General features: G+C 58.7%; 1 protein-coding gene across 2 annotated transcripts in view; it reads left to right on the top strand.

The window, feature by feature from the left end:
- Nucleotides 1-23,445, top strand: part of AXIN1 (axin 1) — a 50,929-nt gene that overhangs the window by 6,767 nt on the left and 20,717 nt on the right. The window lies entirely within an intron of this gene.

The following is a 23,445-nucleotide window of genomic DNA, read 5'->3' as shown; positions in this document are numbered from 1 at the left end:
CCAGGCGTCCCTGACACAGGTTTTAAAACCCAACCTAAAATGATTTTTTTTTTTTTAAAGATTTTATTTATTTATTTGACAGAGAGAGATCACAAGTAGGCAGAGAGGCAGGCAGAGAGAGAGAGAGGAGGGAGCAGGCTCCCTGCTGAGCAGAGAACCCGATGTGGGACTCGATCCCAGGACCCTGAGATCATGACCTGAGCCGAAGGCAGCGGCTTAACCCACTGAGCCACCCAGGCGCCCCCAACCTAAAATGATTTAATGAGAAGTTTTAAGATGGGATTAAGTTGGAGTCCTGGGCTTCAGGGAAAAAATTTTGAGCTCGATTCTGCTTATTTGCTTTCTGCCTGATTTTTTGTCTGTCCTTTTTTTCTTTCTTTTTTTTTTTTTTAATTTGTTTTTAAGTAGTTTTTAAACCCAGCATAGGGCTCGAGCATAGAACCCCAAGATTGAGTTGCACACGCGACCACCTGAGCTGGCCAGGGCTCAGGGTTTTATTTATTTTTTTTATTTTTTATTTTTTTTTTTAAGATTTTTTTTAATTTATTTGACAGAGATCACAAGTAGGCAGAGAAGCAGGCAGAGAGAGACGGGGAAGCAGGCTCCCCGCGGAGCAGAGAGCCCGATGCGGGGCTCGATCCCAGAACCCCGGGATCATGACCTGAGCTGAAGGCAGAGGCTTTAACCCACTGAGCCACCCAGGCGCCCCAGGGCTCAGGGTTTTAAACCTAAAATCAGAATTGGGCAGCTCCGTTGGTGGAGCGTGCGACTCTTCATCTCCGCGTCATGGGCTTGAGCCCCAGTTTGGGTAGAGAGATGACTTAAGAAAAAAAAAATCCCGAGCCCCATCCTGCACTTTCTTCCGTTCTCAGTCCTCAGCCGCAGTTTTGGTTTTTCTTTCTTTGGTTTGTTCCATTTGTAATAAGCAAGTGTTGCTTTTAAATTAATAGACTGTGTTGGCTTCCCTTGTTTAAGTGAGTTGAGCTGTAAGGACCGTGGCCTGTCTTAGTTCTGACCTGTCGTGCAGGGGCGGGCGGCGGAGCGAGGCCGGAGCTTGGGTGTCTCGCCTGCACTTGAACGCCATTCCCTGCGAGGTTGCCTGTGGTCCTTCCCTGGGTGGAGGATCTCTGATGTCAGGGTCGTCCCTGACGAGCGCTGACGGGGCATGGCGTCCTGCTCATTCCACTTGTCCTCTGGGGGTGTGTGGTCAGGGTGCAGGAGGCTGAAGTCACAGCAAGGCCCCCCCACCCCCCCTCAGCTTAACCAGTGAAGGGGATTGGTTGACTGAGACCCGTGAAGAGTCCAGAGGCAGGGCCAGCTTCAGATGGGGTTTGATCTGGACTCCAGCCACTTTTCTTTTAAAGACTTCATTGTTTCAGAGCAGTTTTACGTTATCAGCAAAAAGGAGAGGAAGGTACAGAGGTTTCCCATCACCCCCACTCCCACAAACACACAGCCTGGCCCATTATCAGTCCTCCTCACCGGAGCAGTACGTCTGTTACAGCGGACAAGACTGCATCAGCGGCATCACCACACAACGGCCGCGGTCTCCGTCGGGGCTGGTGCCCCGCGCTGGGCGCTCTGGGGGCCCGACGGAGGCGCGGAGACGTGGAACCACCATCGCAGTGTGGGACAGACTAGTTTCACTGTCTGAAAAGTCTCTGTGCTCTGCCTTTTCCTCCCGTCCTTTCCCCCAACCCCGGGAAACTGCTTTTCCTTTTCTCTTTTTTGCCGGACGTAGCTTTTGCCATTTCCAGAGCGTCACGTAGCTGGAATCCCACAGCCTGTGCCTTTCCCGGTGGCTTCTTTCCCTTGGCGATAGCAGGTCCCTCCGTGTCTTCCCATGGCTCGGAGCTCCTTCCTTTTTGGCGCCGAGCGATCGCTCGTTGTGTGGATGGACGCCGGGGGTTTATGCCCTCGCCTGCTGAAGGACGGCGGAGTCGCTCCCGGGTTCTGGCAATCATTAATGAAGTGGCAGTAAACTTTGGGGGTGCAGGTTTTGTGTGGACGGAAGTTTTCGCCTCCTTTGGGTAAACACCATGGAGCGTGATTGCTGGGTCATAAGGTGAGAGCACGTTTAGTTTTGTAAGAAACTGCCCCTTCTCTTCTTTCCTCTGCCTTCCCGTGGCCACTTTTGCTGGCCGGTTGGAGGCGGCTGCTGTGGCGACCTTGGGCTCCGGGCTCCCTTCCTTTGTAACAGACACTGCCCCCAGCGTTTGAAGGAGGTCTTGCGTTTGGCTCTGCGTGGCCAGGGCTGCTGTTGCCTCCGTCCCGACTGTCCAGCACAATCTCTGTGCAGGGGCCCGGGATTGCGCTGCTGGCCTTCGCATCAAGTAGGGCAAACCAGAAGGGACATGAGGGGCCCACGGCTCCCCCGTGGTGGACGTGGTCATCCAGAGGGGGGTCGGGAGGAAGGTAAAGGGAAGGGAGGGCAGGTGCTGCCTGCCGCGAAGAGGGCCGGGCGCTGGACCGGAAATCTACCCCTCGGGGTGCACTTCCTGTGGGCAGCGGGTGCCTCCCGAAGCATTGATTGTGCCTGGGGAAGCGGGTCTGGAGGACTCTTGTTTAGGGTCTCCTGAGCCTGAGCCCTGCTGTCCCGTAGGTTCGACACCCTGGGGCTGCCCCGTTGCGCGCTGGGGTTCAACCTCCGTAACCAGGCGCGGCTGTTTCCCCAGAGGAGGCCTGAGTATCGGCCTTCATTTGGCCGCACGTGTGTGCACGTGGCCGTTGTTCATGCGGCCGACGTGTGGGAAGTTAAATGAGCGTTATGTCTAGGTCTCTGTCAAAGCTCAGAAAACACTCGTGCCCTTGGCCTTTTTTGGCATTTATCCTGCCTACCTGGGGTCATTTTGCCCTGGGCCAGGGGATCCCAGAACGCCTTGCTCTCCACGTCTCTATGCAAATTCTGTTCTCTGGGTCTCTGTGCAAATTTTCCTCGTCTCTATTGCCATAGTCGGTGAACTTTGAACATAGCTTTGGTTGGTTCCCACCCACGGTTTTAACTGGTGTGAGTTGACAGAGGGTCCTCCGGTGACGGCTGTGATTTGGCAGTACGGCCCAGGTGCTGTAAGATGTTAGCCAGCAGGCATGGGGGCACCTGGGTGTTTCCCCCGGGTCAGGTCCCGATCCCAGGGTCCTGGGATTGAGCCCCCCTTGTGTAGCGGGGCGCCTGCTTCGCCTCTCCCTCTGCAACCCCCCACTTGTGCGTGAGCTCTTGTTCTCTCAGATAAATGAATGGAATCTTTTTTTTTTTTTAAGGATTTTGTGTACTTATTTGACAGGGCAAGAGCATAAGCAGGGAAGCAGCAGCCGGGGAGGGGGCGCAGACCTCCCACTGAGCCGGAAGCCCAATGCAGGGTGCGGGGCTCGATCCCAGGGCCCTGGACTCATGACCTGAGCCGAAGGCGACACTTAATGACTGAGCCACCGCGGTGCCCCATGAATAGACTCATTAAAAAGGAAAAAAAAAACGTGTGGCCTGGCCCCTAGGTGTGTTTCAGGACGATGTGCAAGGGCCTGTCTCACGCTCTCCTGGCCGTGCTTGGTCACCTGCCCAGCCCTTCAGCTCTAGCATCTAGCGGTCGCTGCTGGGTTTGACGATGGACATTTGGAGGCGCTTTCCATGTGTCTTTACTGCCCTCACCCTTATCACTGGCTGAGAAGTTCCCCAAGGACAGGGTCTCACATGTTTTTTTGTGTCTTCCTGGTGGGCCAGCCCAGTGAGGAGCTCCTGGTCCGGGCCGGTCCTCATGGTCATGGCCAGAGAGTAGATCACGGATGCCCTTCACAGTGGGAGCAGCTCAGCATGTACGGGGCCGACAGCCAGGGTGCCTGGGCGGCTCTGTCGGCGGAGCGGCGACCCTTGGCCCCGGGGCTGTGTGTTTGAGCTGGGTGTAGAGAGGACTTAACACCAAAAACTAAGTAGACAAGCAGCCCTCCCTCCCCAAGGTCCCTTCAGAGTTTGACTGAGAAAGTGTGCGGCCTGTTTGTCGGCTTGTCTGTCATCTGTGTTTCTGGTAAACGGCTCCGAAGGCCGAGAGAAGAAATGTCAAGAGGAAAAGCCCCAGATACACAGTTTCACGTGGAAGACAGAAAAGTAAGACTGGTCTGGGGTTTCTGACGGAGTTTGAGTGGGGGCGGGTGGGCAGCGGCTCTAGAGACAGCGGCCCGGTCATGGCGTGCAGCCCCCACACCATGGGGAGGTGGCCCCGCGGTCCATCTGCTTGGAGCGCCACACGTGCTCTGTAGTGTGTGAGTTTTAGGCCAGTGGTAGTGGAGGGCAGCTCATTTTTAACGTCCGGTTCTCCCTGAGGTCCTCCCGCTCGCTCCGTGGTACCGCTTGGCCTTCCTCTCGCTGAGGGGCCGGACACCGGGGAGCGCACGGCCCTGTTGCCTTCCCTTGTCCTAATCCGGACGTGTGACGCGTGCCGCTGGGTGGATCTGAGAGGAGCGGACCCGTGGTGGTAGCCTTGCGGGGTGGATGGGGCAGCGGGAAGGAAGCCTGTGGTTTAGCTTCACGACCGCTTGCTCGGTGACGTCTCCTCCAGGCAGTGTCCCATGAGCTCAGCCTTTGGGTCTGTGGGGGCGGGGCAGTCGCTGGATCTCTGCGCTCCTCCGCACCCGGGGACGGCGAAGTGGCACCTGCCTGGTGAGGCGGCCACAGGGTGTCCGCGTCGGGGTGCGGGCGCCCGCAGCGGGAGCTCGGCACACCCGCCTCTTGCCCTGGACTCCTCCTCTCGTGCTCCCTGTCATCTGCTTGCTGTTGGCGAGGTTGCTATCGGAGCGACGGTGGCTTCAGAGATGCCGATGTTCGGATTTTGATGTATTTCCTTCCAGGGAGGCGTGTTAATGCCCCACCCAAACCTGGTCCTCTTGCAGTCATTCTGGCCTCCAGGAGGCGCCCCCGAGCGTCGCCCCCGAGCGTCGTTTCCCTGCTCCTTTCTGCCCACGTCCGGGCCGGCCACGGGTGCGGATCCCTGCTGACCGTGCGCTGACCGCCTCCACCTGCTCCGGGGCCGCTGCGGAACCTTTTTTTTTTTTTTTTTTTTTTAATAGGCTCCACACCCAGCACGGAGCTCAGCGTGGGGCTCGGACTCACGACCCTAAGATCAAGGGTCAGATGCTCAACCGACTGCGCCCCCCGGGCGCCCCCAGTACAGAACCTTGCACGAGGCCCCTGTCTCTCCTCCCCACAGCGCCCAAGCCGACTCGCCCAAGTGCAGGTCTGATCACGTCCACCCTGCTTCAGCTTGGCTGGGACTTCCCGCCGCACCCGGCCTCCTGCCCGAGTTCCTGCGGTGACACGTGCCCGTGCTGGCCTGCTGGCCTTGAGCCGTCCGTAATGCCTGTCAGTGCGGTGGGACTGGCCCTTACAGTTTTAGGGTTAGTCTGAAGGCGTTTCAGTTCTGCCGCAGCCGTATAAGACTCCGTGGTCTCGTGCTCTGCAGAGCTCCGCAGAGCCCCGCGGGACGCCTGCAGCTGGGACCACCTCGCCGCAGCCTCTCTCCCGGTCTCACGACACAGGCGCGCCGGGAAGGGATGGGCTTGCAGGGGCTGGCGAGCGCTGCTGGGGCCTGGGGCCCTTTGCGGTGGGGACGACACGCCCCGGACTCCTACGCGCGGCCGCAGCTGTTCTGGGACCGTGTGGGCTTGATGCACTCGGCCTGGGGAGCAGCTCCGGGAACTGCGCGGTACCTGCGGATCAGCGGCCGCTGGGACCGCCCGTTCTCATGCCCAGTGCCGCAGAGCTTTCAGTCTGACTCTTCCTCCCCAGCCCTGTTAGCTTCTCCGCAGTCCTGGCCCCTGTCTGTGTGCTGCGTAGGAATGAGGAGGTCGGGCGTTCCGGTGTCGTGGTGGCTTGGCCGGACGCGGGGCAGTGTCGTGGCCTCTCTCCAGGCTGGGCCGGCGCAGGGGCCGCACACCGCGTGCGGAGGGGCGTCGGCACGGCGCTGTGTCCCGCGTGCCATCGGTGCAGACGCTCCGTGGAGCGAGCCCCACCGGGTCCTCTTCGAGCCTGTTCGTTCCAGAAGTGCTTGATCGGAGGAACCCACTCAGTGTATCTCTTCAGTCCCTTCGTGGGACTGAGGCCGGCCGCCTGACTTTATTAGGATAAGCTGCTTCAGCGTCTTGGGCGAGCCCACGAGAGAGGCTGTGCAGAGGGCCTCTGGCGCAGAGTGGGGCTCAGCCATGCCCTCCGCGGCCCCTCGGCAGTTGGACGCCCATCGCGGGGCGGCTTCCAGTGTTGGCCCCGGAGCCTTCTCTGTGAACCGCTGAGACTTCTGGTGGCAACTGGACTTGGCTCTTCTGGCTTTAAGGGACGGGGGTGGCCAGGTGCTCGGGTGGGCGTCTCCGGCGCCCCAGCAGCAGGGAGCGTTCTGTGCGCTCCCCGAGCTTCTGCTCAGTCGCCTTGTGCTCTTGCAGCTGCTTAAGTGCTTTGTTTGTTCTTGCCCTGGACCCCGCTGGACCTGTACTAACTGGCCTTCAGCCTGCAGGGCCAGTGTCTTCTCTTGGACCGACGTTTAAACGTTTATTTATTCATTTGAGAGAGAGAGAATGCGTGCACTTGAGAGTGGTGTGGGGAGGGCTGCGGGAGCAGGAGACAGAGAATCCCAAGGAAACTCTGCACTGAGCGGGGCGCCCGATACAGGCTCGCTCCCAGGACCCTGAGGTCACAGCCTGAGCCAAATCAGTAGCTGGACTCTTTTTTTTTTTTTTTTTAAAGATTTTATTTATTTATTTGACAGACAGAGGTCACAAGCAGGCAGAGAGGCAGGCAGAGAGAGAGGAGGAAGCAGGCTCCCCAATGAGCAGAGAGCCCGATGTGGGACTCGATCCCAGGACCCTGAGACCATGACCTGAGCCGAAGGCAGAGGCTTAACCCACTGAGCCACCCAGGCGCCCCAGTAGCTGGACTCTTAACCTTAACTCTTAACCACCAAGGCTCCCCTTGAACCAACATTTAAAAATAACCGGAAAGGAGAACGTAGCTGGCTCAGTTGGTAGAGCGTGGGGCTCTTGACCTCGCGGTGGTGAGTTCAAGCCCCACACTGGGTGTCTCTATGTTGTTTGTGGTGTTGCTTGTGACAACAATGTTCGGCTGTGGGGCTGATTGCACAGGGGTTTTGGGGGTTTTTTATACGGTTGGAGAACATAGGCTTTTTATTTTCTTGTTTTTGTTTATTTCTGTATTTTCCAGATTCTTATAAAACATTTATAGGAAGTATGCTATTAAAATATATACGTAAGTATGTTGCAAGAAGGTCTAAATTATATGCAGCTGTAGAAAAGCCTGCTTTTTTAAAGGATGCATGTAAATGTTTCCTTTTCATATGATCTTAGATCTTGTTTTTTTTTTTTTTAAAGATTTTATTTATTTATTTGACAGACAGAGATCACAAGTAGGCAGAGAGGCAGGCAGAGAGAGAGAGGGGGAAGCAGGCTCCCCGCTGAGCAGAGAGCCCGACGCGGGGCTCGATCCCAGGACCTGGAGATCATGACCTGAGCCGAAGGCAGTGGCTTAACCCACTAAGCCACCCAGGTACCCCTTGAATTTTTTTTTTTAAAGATTTTATTCATCCATTTGACAGACTGAGATCAAAAATAGGTAGAGAGGCAGGCAGAGAGCCCACTGTGGGGCTCGATCCCAGGATCCTGAGATCATGACCTGAGCCGAAGGCAGAGGCTCAACCCACCGAGCCACCCAGGCACCCCTATATTTTTGAATTTTAATAGCTGCATTTCCCCCATTGATTAGTTATTTCACTTTCTGACATGAATCTTCCCTTACACTGTATCAACTTTAAAAAATGCCTGTGAATATATTTCTCTACATTATTATAAAACCTGTCAGATAAACTGTCTTCTGGAGACATGTCTCCTGAAACCGTTCCTGTTCCCACCCCCACTGAGATGGTTATTCTTCAGGCCTGCTTTGTGACTTCCATGTGACTGCCATGTGACAGCCGTGTGGTGCCCCATGACCGCCCCGTGGGTGCTGCGTGACTGCCACGTGATGGCCCCTTGGGTGCCGTGTGACCCCCCCGTGACTGCTGCGTGACCGCCCCGTGGGTGCTGTGTGACCGCCCCGTGGGTGCCCTGTGACTGCTGCGTGTATGCCCCGTGACTACTGCATGACTGCCCCATGGGTGCCCTGTGACTGCTGTGTGTATGCCCCGTGGGTGCTGCGTGACTGCTGCATGACCACCCCGTGATTGCTGCATGACTGCCTTGTGGGTGCCATGTGCCTGACCAGGGGTGCCCTGTGACTGGCCCGTGGGTGCCAGGTGACTGCTCTGTCCATACCCTGTGGCTGCTGTGTGGGTGCCCCATGGGTGCTGTGTGACGGCCCCATGGGTGCCCCGTGGGTGCCACATGACTGCCCCTTGACGGCTCTGTGGTGCCTGTGGCCTCTGTGTCACTACTGTGTCACTACTGTGTCAGTGCTGTCTGGTGTCGTGTGGCTGCCATGTGCTGCTGTGCTGGTCTGTGTGCAGGAGAGATTCAGTGGGTTTATAATCCAGTTGAGGTGATGTGCCTGGGGCACCTGGGTGGCTCAGTGGGTTAAGCCTGTGCCTGTGGCTCAGGTCATGATCCCGGGGTCCTGGGATCGAGTCCCACGTCGGGCTCTCTGCTCAACGGGGAGCCTGCTTCCTCCTCTTCCTCTGCCTGTTCCTCTGACTGCTTGGGATCTCTCTCAGTTAAATAAATAAATAAAATCTTAAAAAAAAAAAAAAAAACATTTGCACCATTGTCTCCTTTCTTACAGCGTTGTACTGGGAGGCCGGACCCCATTCTGTTTATACTTGATGGCTGTGGCTTCCCCTCTCTGAACGTGGCTTGGGTGTTGTATCCGTGGTGCTGTCCCATAGAGGCTTAACCCACTGAGCCACCCAGGCGCCCCTGGTGTTTCCTGTTATTTAGAAGTTGGATCATCTGGAATGAGCCTTTAAATTTTAAATCTCTTGGGGCGCCTGGGTGGCTCAGTCATTAAGCATCTGCCTTCGGGTTGGGTCATGATCTCAGGGTCCTGGGATCGAGTCCCACATCGGGCTCTCTGCTCGGCGGGAAGCCTGCTTCCCTCTCTCTCTCTCTCTGCCTGCCTCTCCGTCTACTTGTGATCTCTCTCTGTCAAATAAATAAATAAAATCTTTAAAAAAAAAAAATACATTTTAAATACCTTTTTCTCATATTTTCCATTTCTTTTTGTTGTGTTTTCTGATCTTTCTGTTAAGTATTTTCTGCCCTTGTGTTTTCTGAATATATACTCTAATGTACTTTTTTCTGCTCGTGGGTCAACATTTATAAATTTTCCTGGAGATGTTAGTTATGATGTGTTTTTTTTTTAATTTTTAAAATTTATTTATTTGACAGAGATCACAAGTAGGCAGAGAGGCAGGCAGAGAGAAAGGGAAGCAGAGAGCCCGATGCGGGGCTTGATCCCAGGACTCTGAGATCATGACCTGAGCTGAGGGCAGAGGCTTTAACCCACTGAACCACCCAGGTGCCGCAACCCCTACATTATTTCTTTTATAAGCTAGATGTGGTTAGTTTTTTAAAAACCCAGGTTATATCCTTTTAATTGGCATAGTTTATTTATATTCAACATAATTACCAAACGTGACCGGAGTTGAAGGCAGATGCTTAACCGTCTGAGCCACCCAGGTGCCCCAAAGTAGGGATTTTCTTTTTCTTTTTTTTTTTTTTTAAAGATTTTATTTATTTATTTGACAGAGAGAGATCACAAGCAGGCAGAGAGGCAGGCAGAGAGAGAGGAGGAAGCAGGCTCCCTGCTGAGCAGAGAGCCCGATGTGGGGCTCGATCCCAGGACCCTGAGATCATGACCTGAGCCGAAGGCAGAGGCTTTAACCCACTGAACCACCCAGGCGCCCCCAAAGTAGGGATTTTCTTAAGAGAAATGGATATGACCTAAAATTATTAGGTCAGTCACACAGTGTATGGTATATGTCAGGTATAAATTCTGGGTCTTTTGCACATATTTCACTTATAAAGTTGACTTTACTAATTACTGCAAGCATTTCTAGGACTTTCTTTGTGTTTGAATTACCTAGCTTTTATCCATCTTAGTTTTTGCCCCATTCCCTGTGTGACAAAGAGGACTGGGTGGATTGGTGGCCAAGGTCACCGCTGGGCAAGTTTGCTGAGGAGCGAACTCAGGTCTCGGCCGACTGGGTGCTGCCCGGCAGGCTCAGACTCCCCTCCGCGGGCCCGTGCGTGCGGCACTGCTGTGCTCCGCGGCCGGCTCTCCAGCGGCGGGGGATGCCGACGTTTTGAGCCCGTGTCCTTGATGCCTTTGCCGGAGGGACGGAAAGCGGAGGCCCGCGGGCGTGCCTGTGCCGGGGCCCTCTTCCCCCTCACCCGAGCTCCCGGCACCGCGGCCCGGCTTGCCCTCCAGGCGCCCGCATCCTGAGGTCGAGGTCGGCCTGGGCTGAGGCCAGTGGCGGACGGGCCCTGCTGGACGGCCCGGCCGTGGAGAGAGCGGGACCGGAGGAATGTCAGACCCGGACCTCGGTGCTTTGAAGATGAGAACGTGCAGTGGCGAACACAGCGGGGCCAGGAAGGGCGCCCCCGGCCGCGCTCCCGCACGTGCACCGGTCCCTGCGCTGTCTGCTCACCTGCGGGCACGCTGGGCGGGTCCTTTGTAGTTTGGCTTTCGCGTTAGGTGGCCCTGTGAAGGTCGTTTGGATAAAGTAAAACCCTTTAGAGGGAAAACCCTTCTGAAACACTGTGAGAGAAAACGCAGAAGCAGAAGAATCCGGTAACTCTTACAGAACGGGCCCCCTAGAGATTTTCCGTTTCTGCTCTGGGTTTTTGCTGTTTGCACGGAGGCTGCTTCTCGGTGCTCAGTGCAGAGGCCAGACGGGTTTCCTGCAGGGGTTGGGGCTGCAGGACGGACAGCCTGTCAGCTTGGTCTTGAGAATTACCTGATGACGTTAAGAAGTGAAGAGGGTGACCCGAGGCTTAGAGTTTGTGGCGGCTACACGCAGGGAACAAATCAGAGGGTTGGCTGTGGCTAGATTCGTAAGTGTTTTATTTATTTGTTTATTTAATTGACAGAGATCACAGGTAGGCAGAGAGGCAGGCAGAGAGAGAGGGAAGCAGAGAGCCCGATGCGGGGCTCTATCCCAGGACCCTGGGATCATGACCCTGAGTCGAAGGCAGAGGCTTAACCTGCTGAGCCACCCAGGTGACCCCTAAGTGGTTTTTTTTTTTTAATTATTATTATTGTTTAAAGATTTTATTTATTTATTTGACAGAGAGAGACAACAGCACAAGCAGGGGGAGTGGGAGAGGGAGAAGCTGGCTTCCAGCTGAGCAGGGAGCCTGATGTGGGGCTCGATCCCAGGACCCTGAGATCATGACCTGAACTGAAGGCAGCTGCTTAAAGGACTGAGCCACCCGGGTAGGCGTCCCAGAGACAGCACTGTTCTGTCTAGATCACTCTGGAGGCCTCTTGGCGCACATGAATCCTTAGGTCCCCAATGAAGCCAGGGTCCCGATCGCTGTGGCCCTCTGTGTGCATCTCCCACGGTTGTTGGGAAGCACTGCCGGTTTCAGGAGCACAGCTATGTGTAGGAAGTGTGGTGCAGAGGGAATGGTCCCCAGGGCTCCTGCCTGCCATTCTCTCGATCGGGGGACCTGTCCTCCAATGCCTGGGCTCGTGCGAGGATCTCGTGCTTCTGATCTCAGAGCCTCCCGTCTGGTCTGTATGCCTTTGTATCGACTCTTACGGGAAGTTTACCGCTGCCTACAGGCTTTCCCACCCTGTGCTGCTTTCTCTGGAAGCGAGGGACCCAGTGCCCGGACGGCATGGTCGTGGCCTATACGGCGAATGCCGTGAGCGCCGTTCCTGAAGACACTGGGGATCTCTGTAAGGCTGTGAGGGGCCATTGTCGTTCCGCTGGCAGCTTGACCAAGGTCAGTGGCCAGGGAGTGGCGCTGAGGGGAATTTGGCCCTGGGGGCCATCTAGAGCCAGGCTGCTTCTGCGCACCTCTGGCAGTGCGGGGCAAGTGGGAGGGGCCAGCCGGTGGCCCCCGGCTCAGTCTGCGCTGTGCATGTTCACGGAACACACAGCCTCCCCCTTACTGCTTCATTTTGACCACAAAGGCCCTTTGATATGTTGTGCCGCTCAGACCCGGTGTCGGGCGGGGTGCGCCAACTGTAGAGATAAATGAGGTGCCGGCCGGAGTGTGTAACTGTGGGCAACCGTGTGCCCAGGTAGCAGGATGGCTGAGCAGGGAGTTCTCACCTGGAGCCTCCGTCTCCTCCCACCGCCAGTTATCTCTGCGTGCTGTCGGGGGGCGCATGTGGTCCCTGGTCTCTGTGTCCGCAGAAGGCTGTCTCTCCAGCCTCTGGCCACACCTGCTCCCACCCCTGTGCTGACCCCAGGGGTCCATCATCTCCAGCTCACAATGGATGTGTATGTGGGGGCATGGAGGGGAGTCAGTGTAGACGCTGTTAGCCTTGGCTGGTAGTAGAGGCCGGATTTCTCATTTTTGCATAGAGAACGGAAGGTGGGGATTTTTATAGCTGACATTGGCCTGATTTCTGTCATTTCTAGTGTAAACTTGTTGATGTTTGGATGCAAGGAGAGTTACTTGTTTTACAAGAATAATACCTGCGTGTGAGTGTGGGCACCGTGGCCCGATTCGTCTCTGCTGCTGGAGAAGCGCGGAAGCGGGTCTTCTCCGGGGCCGGTGCTCTGCACTTCGTAAAGACGTTCATTTGAAGTGAGGAAACGTGCATCCCAACCCTTCTGGTGCCTTTGTCTTGGTCATTTCTTCATGGCGTTGTAGGCTCCATTATGGGAGAAGACAGAACTCTCGGAGCACGCGCTTGCTTAGGAAGCTGGCCCCTCCTTCCTTCCTCCTAAGGGTTGGTCCTGGGAGTGACGCCGGGATGCCGGGCAGAACCGTGGCTGAAGGCTGGCCGCGTGGCTCTGGGTGTGGGTGGTGATCTCACTCGGAGGTTGGCTCCTTGAGGGCGGTGGAGAAGAGCTCTGGCTTGGTGGCCCCCACGCACCTCTGGGTCTGGAGCGCACTCCCTCCCAGTGGGAAGGTGCAGGTGGGGGAGGGTGCTGGTCTTTGCCCGCCGTGCAGTGTTGTACAGGTGTGAGGAACCTGTGTTAGTGCAGGAACTTGAGGCCCGGCCCAGGGGGGCCACAGCTGGGTGTGTGGAGAAGCCAGCGATGGCGCCTGGAGCGCAGGGTGCCACCTGGCAGAGAGGGGACAGCCTGCTGGTGAGAGCAGAGCCGCACAGATGGCGGAGCAGAGGTGCCCAGCGGAGGGAGCCAGATGGAAGGGAGCACGTGGCTCGCCGTGTGGTGCCCTTTATACAGAATTCTCGCGGGCGACCTTGGGGGGGAGGGGACCACCCAGAGGACTTCTGGAGGGGCGCAGGGAAACATGGGGCTGAGAGGTGCACTCGCTGTCTCGATTGTGGCAGCGGTTTCGCGGGTGTGGGGGAGTCACAGGAGTCATCACAGTCTGTGCTTCGGTGACGTGGCATGTGCAGCATCGCGCTTTGGCAACGCTCTTTCCAGACAGCAGTCTGCGTGCCTCCCGCCAGGGAGCGACACTCCTGGGACCAGAGAAGGGCGTCTGCAGAGCCATGGCGGTGGGCTCCTGCGTCCGGCCACTGTCCTTTGGGTCTCACCGAGGCCCAGGCTCTGGGGAGGGGCTAGGGCGTTGGGAGCCGCCTTGGGCAGGAGGTTGCTTGGTGGTGGTGTTGGTGTCCTTGCCTGGCCTGCCCGGGCTCCTTGGGCGCGCGCTGGCAGCAGCCCGGACAGCATTTGAGTCCGGGTGCCCCTGCCCTTTGGTTTCGTGGCGGTGAAGAGAGAGGCACTGCCGGGCTGCTCTGATTTTAGGATAAATTACTACTTGTCCAGTCCAATTTATTTCATGGGCTGATGTGCTGTTTCGGATCCTGTGACGGCGCGGGGTAGGACCCTAACGACAGGACTTCCAGTGTTTTGTTTTAATATTTTATTTAGGGGCGCCTGGGTGGCTCAGTGGGTTAAGCCGCTGCCTTCGGCTCAGGTCATGGTCTCGGGGTCCTGGGATCGAGTCCCGCATCGGGCTCTCTGCTCAGCAGGGAGCCTGCTTCTCTCTCTCTCTCTCTCTCTGCCTGCCTCTCTGCCTGCTTGTGATCTCTCTCTGTCAAATAAATAAATAAAATCTTTAAAAAAATAATAATAATATTTTATTTATTTATTTATTCATTTATCAGAGCGCGCGCGAGCACACGCAGGCAGAGGCAGAGGGAGAAGCCGGCTCCCGCGGAGCACGGAGCCTGATGCGGGACTGGATCCCAGGACCCAGGGGTCATGACCCGAGCCAAAGACAGCAGCTTAACTGACTGAGCCACCCAAGCATCCCGCTTCCAGTGTTTGTTTGTTTTTTAATATTTTATCTGTTTATTTGACAGCGATCACAAGCAGGCAGAGAGACAGGGAAGCAGGCTCCTGGCTGAGCAGAGAGCCCGAGGCGGGCTCCATCCCAGGACCCTGAGACCATGACCTGAGCCGAAGGCAGACGCCCAACTGACTGAGCCACCCAGGCGTTCCTTACGGGTGTAGTTAGGGATGTTGTGGAATGGCTTGAAGCTTGACCTATTTCTAAATTGCTATTTTATTTTTATTTATTTGCTTTTTAAGTAAACTCTTTGTCCCAGTGTAGAGCTTGAACTCGTGACCCGGAGATGAAGAATCAATCGCACAGTCTCCCAAGTGAGCCAGCCAGGCGGCCCTGGGCTGGTCTCACTTTGCAGGAGTCACTTCAGCGTTTGTTCCTTCTGGTTAGTTCAGTTAGAATCAACTGATGTGAGGCATCTGGTTGGCTTAGTGGAGCGTGCCCCTCTTGTTCTTGGGGTCCTGAGTTTGAGCCCCCGGTTGGGCATAGAACTTTCTCAGGACAGATGAAAAGGTAACTAAAGTGAGCTTACAGTTAGCCGCCGTGGTCTGGGGTCCACTCAGCAAAGCACGTGCACCTTCGCGGTTTGCGGAGCCCAGGCGGAAAGCCGCTTGCCTGGTGCTGGTAGGGTGGAGACTGTTCTCGTAACTCTCTGTAGGACGTCATAGGGCGGCCCGGGACTGTTGAGGACTGGAAAGCGGCGTTCAGCAGAGAGACAGAGACTTGCGCAGGGAGAGAGGAGCACACAGGCTGGAGACAGCCGCGTTCTCAGAGGGGAGGAGCTGGCTGGGAGCATCGTAGCCGTCAGTCTGGGGACAGTCCAGTGTGGCCCGTGGTGATCGCAAGTAACTCACCGTGGCCCAGGACCCATGTGCGTCTGTGCCGGAGACTGTCCCTTGCTGCACGGCTGCCTGGAGGTGAGGGGGCGTGGTGGGTTGCCTGGGCCTCTCCAGGGGTGGCCTTGGTGTCCTGTCTGTCCATGCGTGTTTGGGTGCCATGTCCGAACCCCGCAGGCTGCCCCGAGCGGAGCGTGCCGGGGAGGAGAGCGCCGCCGCCACGCTTCCTTGTGCTCCCGTTGTCGGCTTCAGTCACGGAAGCTGCCTGAGGGAGGCGGCTTGGCTCCGTCCCACAGCAGGCGGATGGGGCAGTAGTGTCCCGGGGCAGTGGCCCGAGGGTCTGGCCGCCCTGTGAGCTGCCTGGATGGAGGGACAGACGGCGAATCCTGGGACAGCGGCCGCTTCAGCGTGGTGGCCTCCCTGTGGTGCGGCAGCGGATGCGACTCCGGGGCCCACGGGGCAGCCCGGCTGGCGGCGCTCTGGCTCGGGGGCAGGTCGGTCAGAGCGAGACAGAGACCCCTGGCAGCCGGGCTGCCGCCTCAGCCCTCCTGTCCCTCAGCCAGCTTGGCCATTCACAGGTAAGAGAGGACAGCTTCCTTCTCGTTCTTTCTAGAGAGAGCGAGCAGGGCGCTCACAGACACGCACGCGCAGGGAGTGATGGGGCGAGGGCAGGGGAGAATCTCAAGGGGGGGTCGGGGTTCGCGACCCTGGGATCGTGCCCCGAGTTGATAGTGCCAGTCGATCGCTTCACTGACGGAGGTCCCCCTGGCGCCCCCAGAGGTGACCGCTCCGGGGTGGGAGCCCTTTCCCTGAGTCCGGTGCCCGGCCTGCCCGCCGGGGCGGCCCACTGTTCTGTGTCTCCCGGCTTCCAGGCCAGGCCCCCACCGCACCCTGTCCCCCACTTTTACTTCTATCTGAGAGGCCACGTCTCCGTGTCCTCAGACTCTGGTGACACCCTCTGCCCTGAGAGGCACGACTGAAGCCCCCATGGTGGCCCCGGGGCGGAGGGCCTGGCCGGGCTTGGCTTTGCGACTTCCTCGTCCTCCCGCCTGCGTTTTCTTCAGCGGCTCCCGGTCCGGGTCTGGCCTCTCCTCCGCGTGCTGGTGTCGGCAGCTGGGACAGCAGAGGCCGAGCGCGGGAGCCGGTGTTCGGGACTGTTCCTCTGCGCGCGTGGCGGGAGAGCCCGGCGCCGGGCAGGGCGCGGACACTCGCTCTCCTTTCACGCACTCGCGCTCTCTCGCTCTCTCTCTCTCTCTCTCTCTCTCTCTCGGCTCTTCGTGGGTATTGTTCCTTCCCAGAGATTCCGTAACTCTGCAGTTTCCCACAGAAGTTTCACAGGCGCAGAAGCAGAATCCGGACCCCCGGCTGTCTCCCGCGGCGTCTGGAGCGAGGCCCCGACCTGCTCCCGCCAGCCGGCGTGGGGCCCTGGGGTGTGCTGGAGCCTCTGTCGCTGGTTTGGGACCCCCCCCACCTGGCCCCAGGACGAGCGAAGGGAGAGCGCGTGGGCCCAGCTGCCGGTGGGGAGGGACGGTCTGGCTGGGCGGGCGGCCGCTAACCGGGACAGGTCCCTGCGGTCGCTGTGCTCAGGCAGGCCTCTGGGTGTGAGCCGGGCACGTGGAGGAGGCGGCCAGCGCTGGCCACTGTTTGCACAGTGAGGTCTTCTGCTTTCCTTCCGCCTCGAGGAGTTTGAGGAAAGAGCCATGGGAGAAGGTGCTCACAGCCCCTGCTTCCTCCCTACCTGATCGAAAGGGGCACTTGGTGCTTTGGGGGCCGGGGTCTCCCGACCAGCCCTCTGCTGAAGCAGCTGTGGTGGCCGCCTACACGCCACACGGCAGGGGTGCGTGAGGTGTGCGAGGCCTGGGGGCGACAGGCTGGCCTCGAAGGGGTCACCGTGGGGGTGACAGGAGCCTTGGGTTCATACATTGTTCCCTGCGCTTCTATAGAGACAGGCATGTCTTAGGATCAAAGATGCATTCAAGAACCCACCAGGCTAAACATGGAGAGGAAAATTCAGGGAGCAAACTCCCGGGGGGGCCTCTAACTCTGAGGCCAGATTTGGGGAAATTTGAGTTTCCTTTGTCAGCTTGCAGGGCTGGGGCCCCACCTCCCAGCCCCGGACCAGGGCTGCTTCTGCACTGGGCCGGGTGCCCCGGAAGCAGGACTCAAAGCCAGAGTCCCCCTTGGAGGTGGGCCTCCGGCCAGCTGTGGGGGCTCTGGCGTCTGGCAGGAAGCGCTTCATCCAAACCCACGGCGACTCCCGTGGAAAACTGTAGCAGCGGCGGGTCTGCAGCGACGGGTGGTCACGCACAGAGTGGGGCCACCGGAAGCAGATGCCAGGGTTAGGCCTCGGCAGAGCTGTAGACATGGGGGTGTCGGACAGCCTGTGGGACGTAAGCTCCCTCCTCCCGGGGACTCGGGGCTCACTGACAGGTTCTCCCGACGACAGGAGAGCGAGAAGCCAATGGCGACTTTAAGCGGCCACACAGATCTTCTAGGGCTGTGGCGTAGGAGGGTCCCCGCTGGCTGCCCAGCCCCCCAGCCCCGGGTCACCCCACGGCAGGCACCCTGCAATGCGGCCACCGTGTCTGGAGGCTGCCCTTGGAATCTATGGAGTCTGACTACGTTTAGATGGCACGTGTAGCCAGTGGCCACCATCAGGCCCACAGCCCAGATACGAAATCCCATGGAGAGCCTGAAGAGATGAGACCGTCAGAGGGGGAGCCGGGAGGAATCACCCGCAGGGCAGCAGGGAAGAACAGGAGGGGACGCCAACACCGTCACACAGACTCAGGAAGAAATGACCTCCGAGGAGCAGCCATTGGTCCCACAGTTTGCAGCGACAGACAGTCATGGCCCACGGGGTTCTGTGCACCCTCCCAGAGGGGCTCCCCACAGACGGGGGAAGGCCCAGTGTGCTCACGTGGTATCGCGGGTGAATAAGAACTGCTCAGTACAGAGGCGACCACAGTCACATTTTGGGCTTCAGAACACGCCCACACGAGGAGTTCAGTCCCGTGCCGCGATCGCTTCCCGGCCGGAGACACAGGTGAGTGCTGCCCCACTGCCTCGAGGCCCTAGAACCGCCCGGAAGGAGCGGGTGTGAGCCGGCCTGAGGCTCTGCGCGCACCTGGCATGGGTTCCGTGGCAGTAGCGCTCGGGTACTGATGCGCTAGTCTACACCGCAGAGAAGGGCTTGAGCCTGCGGCTGCCGGTGTTGATCAGGGGCAGGGCTTGTGGCGTGTGTGTTGCTGAGCACAATGCCAAGGTCAGGGTCAGGAGGTGGGGGTCGTGTCCAAGGGGCGGGTTCACGGTGTCTGTGCCGCTGAGGACACAACCAGGGAGACCGCTGGGATGGGGGTCAGAGCAGGGACGTTAACGGTGATTTATTTCAGAGCAGGAGCAAACCAGAGGAAAGAAGGAGGCCGTGTGGCTTCCTTGACCCATTAGCCACGAGGCCCACCTGTCACCTGAGCTGAACAGGGACCTCCTGACTTGCTAGGAAAGGCAGTGTGGGGACACTGGTGTCTGTCCCCGACGTCCCTCCAGACCGACGAGAATGCGAGAGGCCTGCGGGACGGAAACCCGAGCGCTTTCCTGGCGTGCTGAGCGCGCTTCCCGGGCAGCCGCGGGAGGCGCCCTCCCTGTGCCAGAGCGGCCGGGCCGAACCCGGACGCTAATACGATAGATGCCTGGATTTCTGAGAAGAAAATCGCAAGACTGTCGCTCAAGGACACTTGACTGACGGGGTTGACAGGAGTGTCCTTGTGGGGTGAGTGCTCAGGTGCAGGCTGCAGGCGGATGGGGGGTCCGAGCGGTTATTCCCCCGGGCGGGGGGCAGGTTAGGCCGCAGAGGGTTTCGACGAGGCGCGAGGTCTCACCTCAGGTGCAGAGGCAGGTGGTTCCGGCACAGCTGCTGCTGACAATCGCTAGAAAGGTTGAGAACTATTTTTCATTTTTATTTACTTTAATTTTTTACAGAGGGGGTGGGAGCAGGGAGGAGCAGAGGCGGGGACAGACTCTTTTACAAACCTGATGGAAGCGGGGTGCGCGTGCGACCCCGACCCCGGCGTGCGGAGCGAAGCCAGCGGGAAGCAGTCGCGGCCCCACTCAGGGAGAAGGGACCCAGGGCGGCAAGGCGGAAAGCGCTGCCGGCGCTGGGCTCGGCGAGCCACAGGACGACGGCGACACAGTCCTTTGTCCTCTGGGTTAGCCCCTGGGCTCGCGTCAGTGTCGGACTCCAGCTGCCCTTGTTCCATGGGTGTCCGGCTCAGGGCTCAGCGCGGGGAGACGGGGGTGCGGTGCGCTCCGGACCTGGGCGGCAGTGGTGGGGAGGTCGCCGTCGGCCGGCCCGGACCCGGTGGGGCAACGCGGACGCCGGTAGCCGCCGCCCTCCACGGCCCAGGCCACATTCCCCAGGGCCCTTGGGCCCTGCTCCCCGTTCCCTCAGAGACCCCGGCGGCGGGACCGGTCTCTCCCCCGGGCCCTCTCGCGTTCCCTCAGAGACCCCGTGAGGCGGGACCGGTCTCTCCCCCGGGCCCTCTCGCGTTCCCTCAGAGACCCCGTGAGGCGGGACCGGTCTCTCCCCCGGGCCCTCTCGCGTTCCCTCAGAGACCCCGTGCCCTGCTTGAGCCGGTCCGGCGGTGATTCCGTTTTGTTTCCGGAGCCGCCATCCCGGCTTCTGGGTCCACGGCGTGTCTGATGTCCCTTTCGTTCCGCCAGCGCGGGACGGTCTGTAGAAGCCCGTGTCCAGCCCATGGAGCGCGTCTCTGGCGCGTGACGGTCACGGGACGACCCCGGTGGCAGCCCAGCCGCGCCGGAGTGCGCCATCCAGCGGGGTCCCCACGCAGGAGGGACGGGCGGTCACCGGAGACGGCACAGGCACCCGTGCGGGTCACTGTGCGGAGCGTCGCGGCAGGAGCCTGGACTGACGCTGTCTTTGGGGCCGAGGCCTCTGTGGCGCCAGGCGGCCTCTTGTCCCTCCTGCCCTCGCGGTGTCCGTGGGAGGAAAAGATGCCCGTGGACCTGCCGCGTCGGGCCCCTGTTGTCGTCTTCACGGGCACCTCGGACGCGCAGGACAGGCTCTCCCGTTCGAGTCAAACAGATCACGGGCCAGAAGCGCGGCCGCGGCGGACGACGGCGTCGGAGGGAAACTCCAGCTGCTTGTTCTGGAAGCCCCGGAAGACCCAGCGGACGGGATGGGCGGGTGGAGTTCACCTGCGGGAGGAGCCCGGCGCCCCGCGGGCAGCCCAGGAGTGACCCCGCGGCAGGACGTGCTTCCGGCAGGCGGAAGGCTGGTCCCCTGGAGCCTCCATCCCGCGACCGTGGAGAGGACGCGCGCCGCGCTCTGGCCGGCGGCCGGCAGTGAAGCCCCGGCCACTGGCCGTCTCCGAGCCGACGCGCAGCTCTTCCCTCTCGAAGGTTCGAAGGTGCGGCGAGGGCAGGAGCTCCTCGGCCTTCCTAGTCTTCCCTCTGGTCCGGCGTTCTCTTTGCTCACTCGCGTGTCACCTGCGCGTGCCGCTTGCGTGCGCAGTCGTTCGCTGTGTCCCGGAGGCGGGTTCGAAGACCGAGAAACCCTCTTTTTTGCTTTTTGCCTTAACGACGGACGTTCTGTCCTTCGAAGTTGTGTTTCTGTGAGTAACCGGCCAGCGCGGACCGGGAGCCCACCGCGCCGCGGTCGACATGCGCGGACCCGAGACGGACTCTCCGTCCCGGGGCAGGGCTCACTGGGCCCCTCCTCGGACCGGCCCGCGGGCCGTGCTTCCGGTCGGTCGCCCGCGGCGAGGCAGAGGCCGGGGGCGCCGCAGCCGCGCTCCCCAGTGCTCCGTGGCCTGGGCCTTCCGTTCCGGCTGCTCTTTTCTCTTTAATTTGGAGGTTTTTTTTCTCGTTTGACCAAATGGTATTTATGGAAAGTTACCAAAATTCAATATTCTTATAATGAAATGGAGAAACAGAAAAATAGTTCACTTAGCACTTAGCCTGGGATCGGAATTTCAGCAGTGGTTATTACGGCGACGGTGTTGGTTTTATTTTTTTAAGTGTGGACGAGGAACAGCAGTGCTCTGTGAACATAGTATCTTATGATGGGAGGCGCCTGTGGCTCGTGGGTATGTGTGGCTCTTGCCCTCCGGGTCGCGAGTTCAAGCCCTATGTTGGGCCTAGCGCCTCGTTTAAAAAATAAAGTAAAAATAAAAATAAAATTTCGTGACACTGCAGGCTCACATCGTTTTGTCTGCCTCATGTCAGATGTCATCTAGGCGAGGTGTAAACAAACACAGGACCGGGGACAGGCTGTCCGTGTCGCTGTCCACATCCCCATCCCCTGCCTCGAGCCTCTGGCCAGACCCTGTTCTGAGAGCCTTTACCGCCCTGCCTTGGCCATCCCTCAGCTGGAACTGGTTCGTGGCCTCCACGGGGGCGTCAGGCTACGGTGGGTGGGTCAGGAGGCCCAGTGTGCTGGAGGACAGTGACTGACCCCTCTCTGGTGCGGGGATGTGATGCTGGTGCGTAAGGGATGTGGCTGTGTCACTGGCCTCCCTTCCTGAGGGAGGTGCTGCCCCTCCTGAGACCGTGGATGCCCAGGCCCCCGGGAGAGTCGGCCCCACCTGGTCGGGCCTCTCCTCAGCGACGGGGTGCCTGGCCCAGCCCCGCACAGCCTGTGGGACGGGCGTTCAGGATACTGAGGTGCCTGGTCCCAAGTCCTGTTGAAGCATCTTTTCTCACCGTGTGTGTGGTTGGGATTGGAACTTCCAGAAAGTTCTGTCAATCTGCTAACCGTTGTCCACAGACCAGTCTGCAGTCTGGTCTCCCTCCTCCTGCACTGAGGGTGGCACGGTTTCATCCCAGGTCCCCAGCACTCGGTGCAGGCTGTTGTCCATCCATGTGACAAGCGTTTGGGTCCTGTTGTCAGAAGTGAGGCTGGGGCTCGAGGTGTACGAATCACTGAGCACTCGAGGTGCGTACCCTGGCCACCAGGAGGGCTCGACGGGCCCCCATTGGGAGAACTGGAGAACTGTGCTATCGTGTGTCCCTTGGCCCAGGACTGGTGTGTTGCTGTGTGAGGACGGTCTTTGGGGGAGGTGGCGTGGGAGCAGAGTCTAGACAGGAGGAGAGCGCAGCCTCCAGAAAGAGGCACGCGAAGGGAGGACCAAGATTGGCCTTGAAAATTACTCAGAATAAGGTGGATTATTCAGTATTTGGTGCTAACAACAGACTCTCTATTTTGATGCAAGGGAACGAGGTAGATAATATACCCACCATTTTAGGTGAAGTTCTAAATTAAAAAAAAATTATTGAAGCATTTGGGGAAAAATAAAAGAATACAGTTTTAATCTTGGAATGAGGAAGGCCCGCCAACTGAGATACAAAAGAACCTATGAGGAAAAGATTGGTGAGCCTGCCTTTGTAGAAATGAAGACCGTCGTGTGACCAAAATTAGTCTAAACCAAGTTAGAAAAGTGACATTTAGGGAGAAAGTGTATTTTACACGTGTATCTGGAAGTTAACAGTAAGAATGTTGTAAGGCTTCAGTAGATTTTGGGAAACTCCTGAACATCCCAGCGGAGAGCAGACGAAAGGCATGAGCAGGTGACTGAGGGGGGACGGGATGTAAATGGTGCCGCCCTGTGTCTCTCAGGGATACGCAGACTGAAACCTCGCGGCACATTCCGGCCAATCTGTGTGTGGTCCCAGTGCCCCGAAGGGGGAGGAGGTGACCAGAAGGCGGCGTGACACATACTGTCTCCTCCTGTCTTGCACTTTCCATCCGGTGACAGTGCTTGGACGTGTGCACGAGAGTCCTGGCTGTCTCGACCTGCGGTGTCCTCGCGCTCTTGGGGGAAGCACGTGAGGTCGAGGACGCTGGTGACGCTGCTGCCTCCAGAGTTGGGGTTTCCTTGCAGCAAGTCAGCCTGCAGAGCGCGCGCGTCCCACTGTAGTTCGCTGGCAGCCTGCGTGCTCGCCTGGGCGTGTGCACAAGCGCACGGGAAGGATCTGGAAGATGCCCAGGGCTTAAGCGGTTGGTGTGGGAAGAGCAGCGGCCAGAGGCAGGACGGAGACCCCGGCCCTCTGTGCTGTGTCTTCTGGAGGGCTTGCGCGTGCGGTTCAGGAATCGGACGTCTTGGTGACTCTCAGGAGATGGGGGAGCACCACGTGGTGTCGGGCTGCCGCTGACGTTTGCTCCCTG

The sequence above is a fragment of the Lutra lutra genome, chromosome 18 (assembly GCF_902655055.1).
Source record: "Lutra lutra chromosome 18, mLutLut1.2, whole genome shotgun sequence".
In the NCBI taxonomy this organism is placed as follows: domain Eukaryota; kingdom Metazoa; phylum Chordata; class Mammalia; order Carnivora; family Mustelidae; genus Lutra; species Lutra lutra.
Note: the sequence above shows the minus strand (reverse complement) of the source record. Positions and strands in the feature narration are given on the sequence as shown.